The sequence below is a fragment of the Sus scrofa genome, chromosome 2 (assembly GCF_000003025.6).
Source record: "Sus scrofa isolate TJ Tabasco breed Duroc chromosome 2, Sscrofa11.1, whole genome shotgun sequence".
NCBI classification, from domain to species: Eukaryota; Metazoa; Chordata; class Mammalia; order Artiodactyla; family Suidae; genus Sus; species Sus scrofa.
In genome coordinates, this window is record NC_010444.4 from 100,122,134 (window position 1) to 100,142,395 (window position 20,262).

Genomic DNA, 20,262 nt, shown 5'->3' on the forward strand with positions numbered 1-20,262 from the left:
GAAGGGTGAATTTAGTTTCTGTGGTCTCTTAAAGAACTGTGGATACTTTAGCATAACTAGATTCAGATGCAGGCTGAAAAGAAATTTAGCAGCAATGGTATAAGGTGGGATGAGCCTTTTCCCTTGGTCCACAGGAGTAAGCAATTTCATGGGGAGCTTCTAGAGTGCTTACACCTCAGGATCAGGGCTGGATACCTGCAGTGATAGGAAGCAAGCCATTCTGAAGCTTCTAGTTTGGCAAATTCATGGGAGTGGGTGGTACTCAGAGAGCAGCGTTTTGTTCTCTGGCTCCCAAAAGAAGGCAGCAATCTAATTAGGTTACTCCTGCTTCTCTCCACCATACAAATTGGGATAATTGACAATTTATACCAACTCATTTCATCATAAAAACATCTCTGTGATATCAGCAAAATATCCCCCACTAGTCCCCACTTCACAAAGGAAGGCACTAAAACTCTTAGTGACGTTCTGGGTCTCATAATTAGTAAGTGGCAGAGTTGGGATACTAGAATTCCAGCTTTTTCTAAATTCAGCATTTTTTTCATTAAAAAGGGAAAAGAATGAACATCATATAACATCTTAGCTAAAGGGAATTTGAAAGACTTAATATAACATTAATTTCTGGTATAAGAGATTTAAATACAGGTGATGTCTCCAGACAAGTTGAAAACATGAGGATGGAAGGAGTTTGGCTGAGAATACGACTTCAGTTTTGAACTGGAATTGGTGGGCAAAAAGTGACCAAGGTCTAACTAGAACAGTTCTTGTTTCTCTGTAGCTGTGAATTAAGGCCTATCCTTTAGATAAGCAGGGTGGAAGCTAGAGCTTTTCAGGAAATCATCTCTCCCCACATTCTCTTTATTAAGGGGACAATTAAGAATGGACCACAGTATATTCTCAAGGCATGTTCAAGTGAATACAGCTAAGAAAATAAAATAAGGATATTACTTGTTAACCCTGGCTCTAAATATAACTCCTAAGAATAACTTTGAATACATTTAATTGTATTTCCAGGTTACCCAGGAGGTAAAGGGCCATATTTCTACTCACTCACCAAGAGCATGTGAGTCTTAACTGATAAATGCGTTTAGATGAAAGAAGCCAAAAAGTTGTTATTTATTAGAAAATACCATAACCAGAGCATCTCAGGCTATATTTCCTCTTACTACTTTTCTGACTTTTTCTTTGAAGGTCGTGGAGATGACCGAGTGCACCGAGGTTCACAGTATGTGGGATTATTTATGCAACTTCTTGTGGACATACAATTTAAGCTTGACCAGTTTGATCACTCTGGAATGAGACCTGGCCAAGTGGCAGGGATTAATCTGCCAGGAGACAGTCTTCGATAAATTATTTTGTTGGATTTTTTTTTCCCTTTTCCTGGTTTAAAACATTTTCCTCCAATAAATAATCAAGTCGTACACTGGAAAACGAAAATGACTGACCTCCTCAGAAAGTAAAAAAAAGTCTGAAAATGGAAACTGGAGAGTTTCCCCTTCTAGTGTCCAGTGAGTGAGAAAATGTACTTATTTATTTGAAATGCCAGCAAATGGGCTCCTATGTAATGAAATATTTATGGAAATTGCTTCTTTGGCCCTCTACAGTTGCTGATAGAGCTTAACGAGAGTCAGGTAAGGAAGCCAGAGCGAAGGTATGTCTTTTTATTTATTTATGGTTCAAGCAGGTTTCGACCAGAAGGCTCACATTGGGAAATCATACAGGTAGGGCCATACATGACTGACAATAATAGTTATTTTCCATTTTCATTGAATCGTTTTCCATAGCTCAGGAAGATCAATCTTAAAGGATTTCATTATTTGCTTGGTTCTGTATTTAAGCCTTTCCTCTCTGGTTAAGATACAGTTATCGTAGCTTTAATTAAAGTTGATAATGTTGAGTACCTGCCATGCTTTCAGAATTCTACCATCAACACCTTCATTCTCTTTTTTGTTAGCTACTTTTTATTTGTTTACCTGTTTGTTTCCCTAGTCTTTCTATGTCTTGAGAATCAGTTTTATTTTACCAACTCAGGATAAGGCCATTTTCCATTCCTTCTCACTTTGAATAATATATATCTATCCCATTTAAGATCATGCATGTTCAAATTGTAGCAATGACCCTACAAAAGCAATTTCAAAGCAATTCTTAAAATATCTGTATGAGCTACACTCATAAAGAATGAACAGTGTCTAGCATTCTCAAACCTTATATGTACCAAATAAAGACATTCCAGTGAGAAAAGGGGCATCTTTGCTTTTCAGAGATCACTTGGTAATACTAGGGCTGTGCATATTTTCATGATGTTCGTCATGATTTATTGAGAAACCTTGAGAAAGTCACTAACTGGAGGTTGCAAGAAATAATCTCCAGCATTACTTAAAAAGCATCCCAACATGTTTACTTTTGCTATTTCTGGATTTTAGAAAGCGATAAATTAATAGAAACACAGAACTTCACAGCTCAAAGTAGCCTTACAAACCATCTGATCAAAATTCCTCAATTTGTGAATAAGGAAACTAGGATCCAGAAGCATTAAGTGAATTGAACAAAGGCACAAAATAAGCTGCAAAGCATAAACTAGAATCCAGGTCTCTTGACTCCTGCTTCAGTATTTTTCAACAACATCAAATGAACACATCATGATCATCACACACAAATACATGCATACTAGGAAAACCAGCTATATACATGAGTCTAATAAAGTTTTCAAAGATCACACATGATTTGAGCAAGCTGCTAACTTATGACCCTCATGTGTGTTTCAAACAGTGTAGTGGATGCCATGGCGCACTGCCCAGATCCACCCTCTAAGACTAGACGTCCCCCCTCCCCCAGCTTCTGGGAGGGATGGCAGTCAACAGTCTTAACAGAGTCTCTCTTCCAGACTTGCCTTGGCCAAAGACAGCCCAAGGTTAAAGCTCTGCATTGAGTGACCAGGCAACACCAGGGTGTAAAAGCCCAGCTCCTTGACCCCAATTTGGAAGACTCCCCAGCTCCAGAACTTCTCCTGGCTCAGCCTAGGCTTTTGTTTCCCCTGCACTGCAATTCAAATTTTCTTTATCTCAAACCCTCCTTCTTTCCCCCACTCCCCACAAGTGGTCATTCTGAGAGCTCTATGCCCCAAAACTCTGCCAGCCCTGCAAATCTTCCTCACAGAGTCAGCCTCCCAGAAAACTCAACCAAAGGTATACAGCATCATGGTTAAGAGCATGGGCTCTGGAATCAGACTGCCTGGGTTTAAATCCTCAGTCTGCCACTTTCAAGCTGTGTTCCCTTCAGCAAGTTACTCTTAAATTTATTTTTGATCAGATTTTTTAAAAAAGAGTAATATTAAAACCTGCCACACAGGGCAGGTATGTATTACATGAGATAATCCATGTTGAAGTTGTAGTATAGTGCTTGGCACAGACTAATTGGCAGTATCAGTCAGGATGCTAAAGGAAACAGATGGCATATTCAAAATAAAGGACTATTTACAGGGGTGTGGGCAGAGTAAAAGCACCAGTAAGGAATGGTGAGGCATCCAGGGACTAGCAACAGTGGGAAGCCAGTATCAGTCCTAGGCTGGACAGGACAAGTAGTCCAAACAATAGTACAGATACACAGTGAAATGTACACAGCCTGGAGAGGGCTGGTGATATGAAAGAGGCAACCTCCACCAGAGGCAAAGCATGAGAGGAAGTGACTCCTGCTAGACCTTGAGAAGGGAGTTAGAGAATGAAAATAAGGACAGTGGGTTCTCTCTCCCACCTCACCCTCTGGTTTCCTGCTGGTCTGCCATTGGTCAAACACAACCAGAAGACAGGCAAGAGATGCCAGGAACACCAATACATAGAGATCAGCATCCCCACCCTCCCTTCCCCATGCCCATCCTCCCTGCTACCAACACACACACACTTCAAAGAATAGGACAGGATAAAGAAATGCAGAAATGGATTTAAAGGACAAACTGATAATGACCAGCATGGTAGTCCTCAAATATTAGCTATTATTCTAATTTGTGCAATTCCTGAAATACCCTTTCTTTGGAGTCTTGGTGTTCATAAAACTTCAAGCTAATCTGAAATTTAACTGTAAGATAGAATAGAATTATTTTTTTAAAAATCAACACTTCTAATCAGTCCAACCAGCCCATTGGCACAATATCTGGCACAGAGTAGGTGCTCAATATAGGTTAACTAATGATTTGACAAATCCATTTTAAATGAAATAAGATTTTCTTGAACAAAAAAAGTAAAGAAATCCCTCTGGGAGATACGTTTTGACTTCAACATTTTCAACATACTTTTAATTTACTGAAGTATTTTAGAATTGTCAGAAGTTATATTCACTGAGTTCCTTAAAAGAAAGTAGACAAGGGATTAATTGCCAAAATTTATAAACACCTTCTGCAACTCAATATGAAGAAAACAAACAACCCCATCAAAAAATAGGCAGAAGATCTAAACAGACAATTCTCCAAATAAGACATACAGATGGAAAAAAAAAAAACCCACAGGAAAAGATGTTCAACATTAATAATTAAATTATTAGAGAAATGGAAATCAAAACCACTATGAGGTACCACCTTACACCAGCAAGACTGGCCATCATCAAAACAATAAATGCTGGAGAGGGTGTGAGAAAAGGGAACCCTATTACACTGTTGGTGGAAATGTAATTTGGTGCAACCACTGTAGAGAACAGTATGGAGATTCCTCAGAAAACTAAAAATATAATTACCATTTGATCCAGCAATCCCACTCCTGGGCATCTATCCAGAGAAAACCATGACTTGAAAAGATACATGTACTCCAATGTTCGCACTATATACAATAGCAACCTAAATGTCCATTGACAGAGGAGTGGATAAAGAAGATGTGGTACATATACACAGTGGAATATTACTCAGCCATTAAAAGGAAAGAAAGCAGCATTTGCAGCAATGTGGATGGACCTAGAAATTATCATGCTAAGTGAAGTCAGTCAGACACCAAGACATCAACATCATATGCTGTCACTTACATGTGGAATCTAAAAAAAGGACACAATGAACTTCTTTCCAGAACAGATACTGACTCACAGACTTTGAAAAACTTACGGTTTCCAAATGAGACAGGCTATGCTGGGGGTTTGAGATGGAAATGCTATAAAATTTGGTTGTGATGATCATTGTACAACTATAAATGTAATAAAATTCATGGAGTAATTTAAAAAAGAAAATTATCAAATAAATTCAAGTGTGGATTGTTACTCTTTCTCACTTTACTCTTTCTCACTAACAGAATGAAAGGTTGCCAGAATAAAATTCTACATTCAAGTGACGCAGAAGACAATACTATAATATTTCTCCCCTCCCAAAAAAAGATTTTATCAAAGGTAATAAAACAAATTCCACTGATGGAAAAGTCCTTTTTTTCACCTGATTGAGACCTTCAAAGTACATTTCAAGGCATGGAGGAGAGACTGCCCTTTCTCCCATAAAGGAAGAAGAGCTAGGCATGGGGCTAGCTGTGTAACTTTGGATATCCTTTCTGAGTTTCAACTTTTCCTCCACAAGACAAAAAAATAAAAAACAAAAAATAAAGAATTTTTACCTCAAAGGAAAAAATGAAATACCTTAGGTCATGTCAAGTGCACAGAAGTGGTGGTAGAGTTTCCTATCTCAACTTACATACTTGTATATGCAAATACACAATTTCCAGGGACCTACCTGTCCATCACCAAGGAAGCCTGGATGCTGTCATTCAAGAGTGACTTTTCCCACTTCCACAGGGGCAACAAGAAGTGGCAGAAATTCCAGAAGAGTCCAATCTCCTGTCTAGACTCTGAATTCCTCCAAAGCGTGGAGCCCAGGCCTTCTCCGAGACATTCAACCAGAACTTGTCAGCCTGGGACCCATGGAGTCTACCTGAAAAAAAGGAGGGGAAAAAATTGCTGTTTAGGGGAGATGACCCACTGATTATATGAGACCCTCAAAGAAGTGGATGACCCAAAAGGACATTAGGATCCCCTGCCCTAAGAATCAGACCTGAGCAACCTCATTAACCACACCCCACTGCCAGACCCACCTCACCTTGCCATGGAGGATGCCAGCATCCACCTCCCTCCCACCCCAGACAACCACCACCATTAACCAACACTCCAAACACACTTCGCAAAGGTAAAGGCTGGGGTTTTTATCTGTAAATATTGTGACTATACTTCTGGAAGCTTGAATGTCAATTTACATAATTCAGTGTTTAGCATATGTAGTCCTCACCGTCCAATGTCCCCTTTTACTATCATTTTTCATTTTGCTGAGGCAAATATTTTGATTGCCTGAAGGTTTGCCTGCAAGCTTTATGCAGTGGAAGTTTTAGGACATAAGTTAATATTTATGAAAATCTCAACTCTATGAATTAAATGTAATATCCAAAAAATATTTCATTAATAAAGAAGTTCTAAGTTGTGTAAAATAATCTAGCCTGATTTTTCAATTCAAGTATATTCTTACTGGATGTTTTCACAATCTTTGAAAGCATATTTTACTAGAATTTAAGTTCCTAGTTTGAGGTTTCTTAGGTAAAGGGAAGGAGAATTAAGCCTAATTATTTAATCAGCACTTATATAGCATCTTCTTTGTGCCAGGCCCTCTTCGAAGAGCTTTATAGCTGTTAAGCTTAGCTAATCCTCATAACAACCCTAAGAGATAGGTAAATTATTCTGTCCATTTTACAGATGAGAAATGAAGCACAGAGACAGTAGCTAAGCAACATGCCCAAAGTTACACAGCTAGTAAGAGACAGTGCCAGGATTAAAACTCAGGCAGAAATAATACTAGCAACCACAATAAAATTAAACATACCTAATAGTTATTGAATACCTACTCTCTGAGATGCTTCCCTTGCTTTTCTAATTTTCACTACAATAATATTATGCAGGTACTAATTTTAGCCCACTTTACAAATGAGCAAACAAGCCCAGAAATGTTAAGTAATTTGCCCAAGACCACACAGCTAATAAGAGGCAAAGTCAAGACAATCCAAGTCGGCTGACTCCACAGGCTGGGCTCTTCACTGCCAGGTACGGATATAGAGCTTAGTAAAGAGAGGTTGCTAAGCTCTTTCAGGCAAAACACTATGAAAGTTTGATACATGAACAAACTGCCCTCAATCTGTAACCTCCATTCACTTCCTGTACTGTATAACTGAAAAGGTTAAATATGCTGGATTCTTTGGCTTGCACCCTGGTTGCAGGCCTCCCTCTCCTCCCACGTGTTTTCCCAAGCATGCCTTCATCTTCTAGCTGCCATCCCAGAACCAGTCCCATGCCTCACTCTGAGGGACTTCAGAAAGAGTATCTGGAGGACTCCAGCATGCTCTACTCATATATCCTATCCACAAGCTCTGGGAATCAGAGGCGACAAGAAGTCATGGACACAACCTTCCAGCTCTCACAGCAGCCAGCATCCTCCGCCCCCACCTAGAGAATCCCCACAAGTCTTCCCCCCAGAGACTGCTGTTCATCTGGTCTCCTGGCCCTGGGGGATGAGAATCTGGGCCAAGGTATGTGACAGCAGAATAGCAGAAGTCAGCAACACAAATAACAAAAAGGCATTTCAAAGGCTTTGTGCCCTATAAAGCTGCTTCGCACATGTATTGTCTTTTTGGGCACTTCCTATGGGAATTATTAGAAACTGAAACTGGCTCTATGAAATATTTGGTACTTCGGGTATTTGGTATTTACCTTGGCTTCGTTATTATCATGTATTGTTTCTTATAATGGTTTTAAATTTATATTTGAAGTTGTTCTATTTGTTTGGCAAGAGACTAATGCTTCCTCAAAACATATTTAATTCTACCAGGATATTTTAAGGGACAAAATTATCATCATCTTTCCACACATACTGAGTTTTGCCTTCAATTTAGATAGAATCACAGGCTTGGCTTAAATATGCTTATAGGAATAAGCACCTGGGGTTGTGAACTTCAACATATATATAATGTTTGTGAAACCCTCAAAAATCGCATGTTGAAGCTCTAAGATCCAATGTCATGGTCTTTGGAGATGGAATCTTTGGGGAGGTAATTAGGTTTAGATGAGGTCATGAGGATGGAACCCCTATGACTGGATTAGTGCCTTTATAAAAAGAGGCACCAGAGAACTTGCTCATTCTCTCTCTACTTCCAAACAAAGAAGAGGGCATGAGAGCACACAGCCAGACAGCAGCTTTCAACAAGCCAGAAAGAGAGATTTCACCAGAATCCAACCATGCTGGCACCTGATCAAGGACTTCTAACCTCCAGAAATGTGAGAAAATACATCTGATATTTAAGCCACCAGTCTGTGGTACTTTGTTACAGTAGTCTAAGCTAAGACAGATGTCTGTACATAGACATACAGTATTATAAATATTACATATAGACATACAATATTGATAGATAGTTACTGATATATACACATCAGAAAGTGAAAAGACTTGCTTTTACATAAATAAATGCCAGAGTTCCAGAAGTGACACTCTAAAACCTGAAGGCATTTTAGCAACAGAAATATTAAAAATAAGAAATTTTCCCAAAAATAGCTTGTGAGTCAAGCTCTGAAATAAGGTAGAGATTAATTGAAGCAACCTCAGAAACAAGCTGGACAGAGATGGTAGACTAGCAAACCATGCAAAGAGTCGTGGATCTTGGCCAAAACATGATGGCACAGGTGGTAGAACCGAGGGCAATGCCCTGTGCTTCAGTCTCCACTCTGAAGTCATGTAAGGTAACATGTAGGTAACAGGAGGCAAGATTTTGTGGAGGGGAGCTCACCTTAATGGCTGAGGAGGAAGGATATCCAAGTTGGCTTTGGATAACTTAGCCTTTGCATGTCCTTATTGTGGCTGCTCTCCCACTGGAGTGCACTGTTGTTGAGGAAGAGCAGAGCCAAAAGCCCTAGGCTCTCACAAGCTTGGTCTCAATCTGTTGAGCCCCCTGGTGAGTTAAATGGCAGCTGAAAGGTACTATTACCTTCTGGAAGAATTATCCATGTTAGAGAAGATGGAGAGCAAACTTCCATGAGCAGTTCCAAGAGAAACATTTCTACATAGCCATAGAAAATAATGAAAGGGAAATTTGCCAAGAACAAAACAGGCATTTTACGCAATAACTTTGGTATTACAGTGTGTAAAGACTGATTTTTTTTTTTTTTAAGATTGCTGTCAAGAAATTTCAAAGGCTTTTACAAAATTAGATATTCACTTTAAGCTTTCTGTATTAGCCAGGTATGAGCAAGAATAGTGATGGTTTAAGCAAGGACAAGTTAGAAAGAAAATCCATGATGTAGGTACTAACTCATCCAACATTAAGAGGGGCAGATACAATTCCTGTCCTAAAATTTATGATGGCTTTTTCATACTTTATCTTTTAGAGCTCTTTTTTAATATTTTATCTTAAAGTTTAATAACAAAATCAATTCTGTTTCTATCCTGGAACTCAAATTTCCAAGACAAATGTAGCCTATTGACTCATCAAATTTGAGAAAACTCATAGAATTGCTAAACTTTAGGGCTACTACTTCTTGAGAAGTCAGCCAGACTGCACAAGAAGATTTCAGATTTGGGTAGGAAAAAGTCCTTACCACTGAGTGACTCAAACACAGGATGAAACTGAAAACTAAAACCAGGATTTCCCTAATTTTTTTGTGTGATATATGCTAAGGTCTCAGAATTCAGCACATTATATGTTTCTGGCTGACAAAATAGAAGTTGATTTCTACCTACAGGGGCTCAATGGCTGCTTTGCTAAATACCCATGTTTGTTGGTATTTTCTATTGAGTTGAAATAATTAGTGCAAAAGACGTGGTATTTTTGAACTTTAAAAATTGAAGGTTGGCTGGCAGCATGATTTTAGAGCTATTAAATCCAGGAAAAATCTGGGGCCCTTCCTCCTGAATAGACTTCTTTTTATCAAGCTAGGTAGAGAGAATAACGAATCAGTGCCAAACTGGAAGAAATTTTCACTGGTATTTATCTAGTGCTTAACCACGCAGCAGACATTGTTCTAAATGGTTTGCATTACAGGTCCATAATTCCTCTCTCATAATTCTAAAATGTAAAATTTTGTCAACCAGGTTTTTTGCAACTCAAAAAACCTGGCAGCAAAACTTGACCAAACTTATTTGACAGCAAAATATGATCTGCTGTTAGCTGCAGAAGGTGTTAATGTTTGATTACTAATCAGTGCCTCAGATTCCCTTGGGAGTTTTATGTATTATATGGTATATTATATAAAAAATCTAACTCACATGTACCATATTACCTTTCTAAAATCTAAAATGTTCTTAATTTCAGAACACATGTGGCCCAAATTATTTCAAGTAAGGAAAGTGTTTTCTTTAAGTCTCACACAGTTATCTAAAATAAGTGATTTTAATATTCCTAATTTACAGATAGGAACACTGAGATAAGAATAGTGTAAACTTACTGCCTAAGGGGATATAGTTAAAAAGAGGTGGCCCTGAGATTTGAACCCAGGCAGTCTGGCTTCAGGGTCTATGATTTTAATTGCCGCACTGCTGTACCCCCTTGAGTCACCTGCTAATGGGGTATCTTTTCAAGAAATATTTTTTGTTTTTATTGTATACAGATTTGAGAGAGAGAAGATATATTATCCCTAGATGTGATTAGAAGCTTCCTACATCTTTATCAGCCAGGATGAAGCTGGGAAAAGAGTATCTACCCCAGGTGGACAAATGTCAAGGGAATTTAAAATGGGGAAACAGTAAAAAGGTCTAAGAAGGATCAAAAGTCCTAAAAGGCAACCCAGAATTTAGCAAGACTTAGAAGCTACCACTACCTGTAGGTCTGAAATAACAAAGGGAGAAGGTAACCTTATCAAAGGCCAAGAGTCAAGGTCAGCAAGAGTTGTTACACTTGGGACTGAGGTGCTGTCCTACAAAAGCAGTAGCCAACACCGTGGAGGTTGATAAACAAAAATAATGGGGAAAATAACCTGGCTTCTCCCTTTCTTCTGCCCTCCAATCTCTGCCTAAGTAAATATCTGTACTCTCTAGACATGACTAGAAGCCAATTAGCAATGGAGCCTGAAAAATGAAGTCAACCCTCTATGCTACAGAATGAAGCAGAGCAAAAAGAGCAAAAGCATACCCAAATGAGTATTAGCCAGAAGCTTGAGAGTAAAAATACTGGATAACTGATTAAGGATCATTCTTAAAAGATTTAACAGGTGATTGCAAAGGTAAACCCTAACATGTTGTCACTTCTGTGGCTCCAGTCGTTGCTGTGGAACATGTTCCATCCCTGGCCCCAGAACTTCCACATGCTGCAGATGTGCCAAAAAATAACAAAAATAAAATAAAGGCAAACCCTAAAAAAATGCTTTTTCCACATTTATTCATTTATTAAATAATTATGTATTAAAGACCTTCTTTATACCAAGAATAATCAGTGATGAATGGAAGCTTCTAGAGGGCAGGGAAGAAATTTTATTTAGTAACATTTTCATTTTTAACAAAAATAAAATTTAAGCAACTTAAATAAAGGGTCTTGCACTTGAGTACAAGAGTCAATTGTCCATGAGACAAGAAGAAGGCTGTCTTAGGAGCATGGACAAAAAAGGACTTAGAGGCTTTATCCAGCAGCAAGGTCTATGAGTCAACAAGACAGAGTGACTCTCAGAGAAAGCTATTGAATCTTGGGCAGCATTAGTTAAAGCAAAGTATTAAAATATGGTAGGTACTATCCCTACCGTAACCTATTCAGATCAGCTTAGAATGACTACTAAACTTCCAGGTATCACTTTAAGAGGGATATAAATCAACCAAATTGTGTACAAAAAGAAAGACAAAGTAGTAAAGGCCCTCCAAACCATGTCCTGTAAGGAAAAATCAAAAAGCCTGGAAATCTTTAACCTGGAGAATAACAGGGTAAGACGGTATATAAACACACATTTCAAATAATTTAAGGAGTTCCCGGCATGGTGCAGTTGTTAACAAATCCAACTAGGAACCATGAGATTGCGGGTTCGGTCCCTGCCCTTGCTCAGTGGGTTAACAATCCGGCGTTGCCATGAGCTGCGTGCAGTGTAGGTTGCAAGATGCAGCTTGGATCCCACGTTGCTGTGGCTCTGGCGTTGTGTAGGCTGGGGGCTACAGCTCCAATTCGACCCCTAGCCTGGGAACCTCCATATGCCGTGGGAGCGGCCCAAGAAATAGCAAAAAGACAAAAAAAAAAAAAAAATCAAATAATTTAAGAAACATGTCATCAACTGCCCACCCACTCCATTCGAAAGTGATGCTGCCTCTACCACCATCCTGCATCCTGGATACACATGCAATGGCCATACTTCATATCACACACCACCATTCCAACCGGGGAGACTGGACTAGTAGTTGACATGACTATGACTGACTCAGAGGCAGCCAGGCCATAAGCCAGCCACCTATGCCAGCACCTGGAGTAAAAAGGTAAGGTGGATCACACTCTAAGTGGGAATTTGTATTAGAAAACCAGAAAGATTGAACGAGTTAGTAAAAAGTAAAAAGCTAAAAGGAAGCCAGCAGCTCGAGTTGGCCCATGGCAAACTGAGACCATGTGTAAACTAAAAGGATGGGAGAGCAAAACACTTTGTAAGCATAGAAAGTTCAGCAGGAGAGAGAAGAAAACAGAGCAAACTTCAGAGGGCAGCCAAGGTGCCAAGAGGGAGGGAGACAGAGATCCTGGAAAGCTGATGCTGCCCCTGCTGTCTTTTCTTTTTTTCCATTCCATGTGAATCCTCATAATAAGCCCCCTTTTCTTAAGGTAACACATGTGAGTTTCTGCCCTTGCAAATAACTAAAAACCAAAACCATTCTGAGAAAAATGAATTAAACCAGTTTTCCAGAGTCTTGAGGGATAGAGTAAATACCACTTGGGGGAAGTTCCAGAGAGACGGGTTTCTTTCTAGAAGCCCATGAACATGGAATGCCTGCCTCGAGAAACAGAACTTTGCCTAGCATGTAGATGTCCAAGTACAAACCACCCAGCACAGGGCAGGGACCTCAGCCCAGCAGGTGGTGCCTGACTAAACAGCCTTCGAGGCGCTGAAGTCCTGAGCCTGCATGCTCTCATTCTAGTTGGAAAATTCTGTATCTTGAGGTAATAGAGATGGCTTTCATAATCTAAGAAAAGCATAACCTTCTAAATTAGAAGTTTGCCTTTTGTTTTTCAGTTAGAATATTTTTCCATCCAGTGCTTTGCCATTTTCAGTTTCTTTTCTTTCCAATAGGAAATGACAAGCCCAACTACAATTCAAGTTCAGTAAATAACGTCTTAAGTGGTTTTGGTTTTGAGAAGAGAAAAAGGTCATTTTGGCACTGATTTTTTCCATTAATTTTTAAATTCACGTGTATTTTTCAGTAAATTTAGTTCATATGATTTAGATTTATTTACACTTAGCTCCCTAAAATGTGTGGTTAGCAATTTGATGACTATGCACCTTCTAATTAGTCTGTCTCAGAATGAGAAAGTCATGTGTTGCCAACACGACCAAAGTGAAATCCAGCTGACACAAATTTGGATACAAATCGAAAAAGCCATAAAATTCAAAACCATTCTAAACTTGGCGATAAAAGTTCTCTTGTTCCCAAAAGTTACAGACAAAACAAGTTCCAAGTATAAAGTACTAAACAAATTTTTCATGCAAACATGTGGTGCACAGATAAATGGCAGTGGGACAGCTGCCTCTTGTTGCTCTGCTACCATGATTACTTTGTGATCAGAGGGGGTGCTGCTTCACATGAGGTTGTGTCCACATCCCCAAAGAATCTGGGACCTGGTTAAGAAAACCAGTCAACCGGTTGATTAGCAGAGTGTAAACCAAACCACTCACAGTAGATAGAATGTTTCTTGTTCATAGAATTAGATAATATTGAATGTAGTAGGAACCTTCAAGAAAGATCTTGGCCAATCCTTCACTTTACTAATGTGTTTCAAATGGTTGTTTTGACATTCCATGTACATAACCTTTAAAATTCAAATGACATTGGTCCAGGCATGAGTTTAATTATAAAACTCAAGGCACATATGGAGCAGAGAACATTTTCTAGGGAAACCTAGATAATTGTTTTGAGGGTTTTTTTTTTTTTTCTTCACTTATTCTTGAGATCCACAATATGAAAATAGGTTTCCTCCTTTAAATGTGTTAGAAAGAGTGATAACACTACTGAGGTATATAAAATGTACATTTTATATACAATTTATGTTGATAAAAATTCTAAACCTGCTTCAGCATATCTCTATGTGCCAACTTTCTACAAGCCAACATTTCATAAATCATATTCAAAACAAATACCAAAAATACATAACTTACATAATTAAACACATGTATTAAATTTACACACAGGCATAATCTGTTCAATTTAAAGATATATATCCATGCCAGAGTCTGCGTATTCAGCAGTAGTTGGGGGAAAAATGAATCCTTAACCAGAAGTACTTTCCTTAGTGAGTTCACTGGTGAAAGGTTTGAGGCCAGTGTCTCTATGTCTCCTTGGGCACCCTCCAAGTTAGGGACAGGGACCTAAGGTAGTTGTGCTTGTTGATCCTGCTCCCAGAAGTCTCTGATTACCCCATTTATAAGCTTTAGTCTTTGCCCATTGAGTTTCTTCTAACTGCTGTGATTGAAGATGGCCCATCAAGCTTGGCCAGCCATTATCCTTATCCTCCAACAAATATCTTTCATTATCTACGTCACTCATCCTCTGAGAAATCCAACTGATCCTCACCATTAAACAAGGAGGAAGTACAATCTTAAAAGATTTCATTGTTCTTGAAACCTCTTCTTTCCTTTCTATAATCTAAAAAATATTTCCTAGTTAAAGTCCTTTTCCTTAGGGAATTCCTCATTTTCCCCCCACCCCTGGTCTTTCCCTTCATCTACCCAAACTGTACCTCATAGTTCAGGACCCCACTTAAATCTCATCTACTCTAGGAACTCTTCCCTGACCTGTCAGCCCTCTGTAATCTGCCCCTACTTTGAACCTCTAATGTGCAGACTGTGTACCACTCAGTTGCAGGGCCATGTTGTGTATAAGCTTAGATTTACTTGAATTGTTTCATCTATTAGTCATATCTTCCCAACTAGATTCGAGATTCCCATGATGTGTGAATTATGCTTTAAACTATTTTCACACTCCTACAGTGATCAGTAGATTGCATACCCCAAAGTAAGTGTCACATACATATCAGTTAACAATTGATAAATATTACAGTTCATGTCCATTTCATAAAGGGATAATAAAGCAATATTTCTGCAGCAAGCTAGAGATGATTCACTTCCTCTAAAATTACCATTTATAAAGCCATAAATAAACTTTGCAGTAAGAATCATTCCTTCTAATAATACATTAATTTAGCTAACAAGTATATAAGGTGCTGATCCCTGCCTTCCAGGAGCTGACATTCTCATGAGAGGCATGTCAATAAGTTAACATGAAAAATGAAAAATGGTTCCAGATTCTACGGTCCATCACATGACAGACCAGAGAGAAAGGAGCAACTTTCAAAGGTTTCTATTCACACTCTACAATCTAATGATTAATATCCCATGCAACTTCTCAGATACAAATTCTGAACTAAATTTTTTTTTCCATTTGTCTTTACTGTATAAAACTGGATTATGTAAACAGAAAAATTTATCATCTGTATTGAACGTCATAGTAAAATATGCAGGGGAGATAAGAAATAACTGAAAATAATAAACCATAACATAAATTATATTTGAAAATGTAAATTTGGAAAGAAATACAATGTGAAATCATATTAATGCAAGTATAGTTAGCTTTTTATTCAAAATAAAAGCCACACTCACCTGCAGCATCTGTTTACTTCAATCACACTATTTACTGAAGTTTTGCTTTTTCATGCCTGTGCAATTCCTTACACATATGCCTGAGGACTGGCATGGGTTCAGCTGGCTCTTATTCAGCTCTATCTTTTGGTAAAAATTAATCTAAGATGGAAACACTGTCTTGACTTATTTTGCAGTCTTAATGTTACATGACAGTGTCAAGATCTTGATGCAGATCGGTGTACACATCAAATGTGTGTCTCAAAACTCTTTGAGCTTATTGTGAATGCTCTTTTTCACATCTCCCTTTCCCATTTCAGGATTTTATTATTCCTGTTTTCTTTATATAAAAATATGATAATTAGATTTTTTTTTTTTTCGTGAAGCAAGTGGAACAGAGCTCTGACATAACTTGTTTTGAACGAGTTCAGATGGTAAGTAGTGTCTGGTAGCAGAGGAAAGCAGTAAGACTTGTGGATCTAGACAAGAAATTTAGAGTAGTAATTTCAATAAAGAGTGGTATAAAGTATAAGTAAAAACAACTGTGAGATCTAAGGAGAGTAAAAAAGGAAAATGGGTATTATCTCTTCCTGAGTTTTCTCAATTACGGTTGATGGAGCAAAAATCATACTACTACTTGATGTGGTTCTAAATGCGTATAGAAAATATATTTAAGATAATTATAAAGGGAAATAAGATAATTATAAAGAAAAATAGACTTACTAATATCATATAGACTTCAGAGAAAAGAAAATTACCAGAGATAAGAGGGACATTATATAATAACAAAAAAGCCAATCTTCCAAAAAGATATAGCAACCCTCAATTTGTATTCACAAAACAACAGAGACATAGAAAATGTGGAGCAAAAACTAGTGGAGCTAAAAGAAGAAATAGGCAAATATACAAATACACTTGATATTTCAACATCCCTCTTAAAAAGTTGCTATAACTAAGACAGAAAGTTAACAAGGATAGAGAATTCAACAATATCATAATCCAACAAGTTCTAATTGATATTTATGGAATATTCCACCCAGTAACAGCTGAATACACATTCTTTTCAAGAGCCTACAGATTATACAACTAGATAGATCATATTCTGGCCTATAAAAGAGACTTCAAGTTGAAAAGCATTGAAATCATTTCAGGGTGTGTTCTTTCACCATTATGCACTCAAACTAGAAACCAAAAGCAGAAAGATAACAGGAAAATCACCAAGCACTTTAAAACTAAACAACACACTTCTAAATAATCCATGTCTCAAAGAGGAACTCTCCAGAGAAATAAGAGTACATTGAACTGAATGACAATGAAAATACAACATATCAGTATTTATAGGATACAGCTAAAGCAGTGCTAAGAGGGAAACATAGCACCAAATTCACACATTAGAAAAGAGTAAAAATTTCAAACAATGATCAAAACTACTAAATCAAAAACCTAGGAAAAAAAGAGATGAATAAAGCAAAATCAAGTACAATATAATAAATATTAAAGACACCAGCAGACAGATAAAACTGAAAAGGAGAAAAACAATAAAGAAAAATAATAGGAGTTCCCGTCATGGCTCAGTGGTGAACAGACCCAACTAGGATCCATGAGGATGCAGGTATGCTCCCTGGCCTCACTCGGTGGGTTAAGGATCTGGCATTGCTGTGAGCTGTTGTGAAGGTTGCAGACGTGGCTTGGATCCTGCGTTGCTGTGGCTGTGGTGTAGGCTGGCAGCTACAGCTCTGATTCAACCCCTAGCCTGGGAACCTCCATATGCCACAGGTGCAGCCCTAAAATAGCAAAAAAAACAATAGGAAAAGAAAAGAAAGGAAGAAAAACAATGAAACAAGAAGCTATTTCCTAAAAAACATCAGTAGTCTTGACAACTCTCCAGCAAGACTGACACAAAAGATACAAATTACCAATATAAGCAATTAAACAGGGGATATAGCTATAGATTCTCAAAACATCAAAAGGGGGAGTTCCCATCATGGCGCAGTGGTTAACGAATCCGACTAGGAACCATGAGGTTGCGGGTACCACCTGGCCTTGTTCAGTGGGTTAACGATCCGGAGTTGCCATGAGCTGTGGTGTAGGTCGAAGACGCGGCTCAGATCCCGAGTTGCTGTGGCTCTGACGTAGGCGGGCAGCTACAGCTCTGATTTGACCCCTAGCCTGGGAACCTCCATATGCCGCGAGAGCGGCCCAAGAAATGGCAAAAAGACAAAAAAAAAAAAAAAAAATCAAAAGGGTAATAAGGGAATACTATGAACAACTCTACACACAAAAATTTGACAGCCTAGATTAAACAGACCAATTCCTCAAAAAACACAAACTACCACAGCTCATCTTATATAAAAGAGATCGTTTAAGGAGACCTATAACTATTAAGCAAACTGAATTCATAATTTAAAAACTATCCACATCCTGCCCACTTTCTCATGCCCAGATGGTTTCACCAGAGAATTCTACCAAAGTTTTATAGAATAATTAACACCAATTCTATGCAATCTTTTTCAGAAAAGAAACAAGGAAATGATTCATTGTATGAAGTTAGTATTATCCTGACACCAAAACCAAATAAAGATAATAAAAAGCAAACAATAACAGAAACTGCAGGCAAATATTCCTTGTGAATACAGATGCAAAAGTCCTTCACAAAATATCAGAAAACAGAATTCAGCAATATACAAAAAGAATTATACACCATGACCAAGAGGTACAAGTCTGGTCCAATCTTTGAAAATCAATCAACATAATCTACCACATTAATTCTACATAATCTACACATTAATTTTAACTAAATAAAAATCCATGTGATCCTATCAATCAAAGCAGAAAAATCACTTGGCAAAATTCAACACCCACTTGTGATAAAAACTGGCCCAAAAAAAACAGGAATAGAGGTGAATTTACTCAAACTGATAGAGTATCTACCAAAAAGCTTAGCTAACATACTTTATGGTAACAAACTAAAGAGTTTCCTCCTAAGATTGGGAACAAGGCAAGGATATTCATTCTCACCATTCAACATAGTGTTGAAAACTCTACCCAGTTTGGTAAGTTAAGAAAAAGAGATAAAATGCATACAGATGTGGAAGGAATAAAAATGTTTTATTTACACATGGCATAATTGTCTACATAGAATATCAGAAGGAGGGAGTTCCCATCATGGCTCAGTGGTTAACGAATCCGACTAGGAACCATGAGGTTGCAGGTTCGATCCCTGGCCTTGCTCAGTGGGTTAAGAATCCGGCGTTGCCGTGAGCTGTAGTGTAGGTTGCAGACACGGCTTGGATCCTGAGTTGCTGTGGCTATGGCATAGGCCAGTGGCTACAGTTCTGATTCAACCCCTAGCCTGGGAACCTCCATATGCCGAGAGAAGCAGCCCAAGAAATGGCAAAAAGATAAAAAAAAAAAAAAAAAAAAAAAAAAAAGAACATCAGAAGGAATCTTTAAAAAAAAAAACTTTTAAAACTAATGTGAGTTCAGCAAGTTTGCAGGATTCAAATAAACAGAAGAATCTATCCCATTTCTATATGCTAATGATGAACACATGGACATTGAAATTATAAATACCACATTACTCACAACTGCTCAAGAAAAAGAAATGTTTTGGTATAAATCTAACAAAATATGCACAGGACTTTTATGCTGAAAGTGACTTAATCAAAATGGTATTACAAAATGGAATTATTCCATGCTCATGAATTAGAAGACCAATATAGTGGGAGTTCCCACAGTGGTTCACTGGTAACAGATTCCAACTAGTATCCATGAGGATGCAGGTTCAATCCCCGCCCTCTCTCAGTGGGTTAAAGTATCCAGTATTGCTGTGAGCTGTGGTGTAGGTCATAGACGCGGCTCAGATCCTGCATTGCTGTGGCTGTGGCATGGGCCGGCAGCTGTAGCTCCAATTCAACCCCTAGCCAGGGAACTTCCATAGGCCACATGTGCAGCCCTACAAAGCAAAGAAGGAGAAGGAGAAGAAAAAGAAGACCAATATAGTAAAGATGTCTTTCTCCCCATACTGGTTCTTATAAAAATCCAAGAGAGACTTTTTATAAATGCATACAGTATTATTCTAAAATGTATATGGAAGGAAAAAGAAACAATAATAGCTAAGACATTCTCAACAAAGAAGAATAAAGTGACAGATTACTCCGCCTGATAGTAAGTTTCACCATATGGCTACATTCATCAAGACAGTGTGATATAGATGAAGGGATAAGTACACAGATCAGTAGAACAGAACAGGGAATTCAGAAGTAGTACCACATATATATGCTTAACTGATATTTGACAGAAGTACAGAAGAAATTCAATGGAGGAAGTACAGACTTTTCGATTCATAGCTATACAATTTTAGGAAACAAAACATGAAAGAAAATCTTCAGGACCTAAAGGCTCAGCAAAAAAACAAAAACAAAAACAAAAAACAAAACCACAATCATTTAAGGAAAAATTGGTAAA

General features: G+C 38.1%; 1 long non-coding RNA gene across 2 annotated transcripts in view; it reads right to left on the reverse strand.

Annotated features, from left to right (window-relative positions):
* Positions 1-20,262, reverse strand: part of LOC106509500 — a 65,814-nt gene that overhangs the window by 23,641 nt on the left and 21,911 nt on the right. For both annotated transcript variants that reach the window (XR_002341824.1, XR_002341825.1), the window contains exon 3: positions 5,693-5,890. This is a non-coding gene — a long non-coding RNA (uncharacterized LOC106509500). The remainder of the gene's footprint in view (positions 1-5,692; positions 5,891-20,262) is intronic.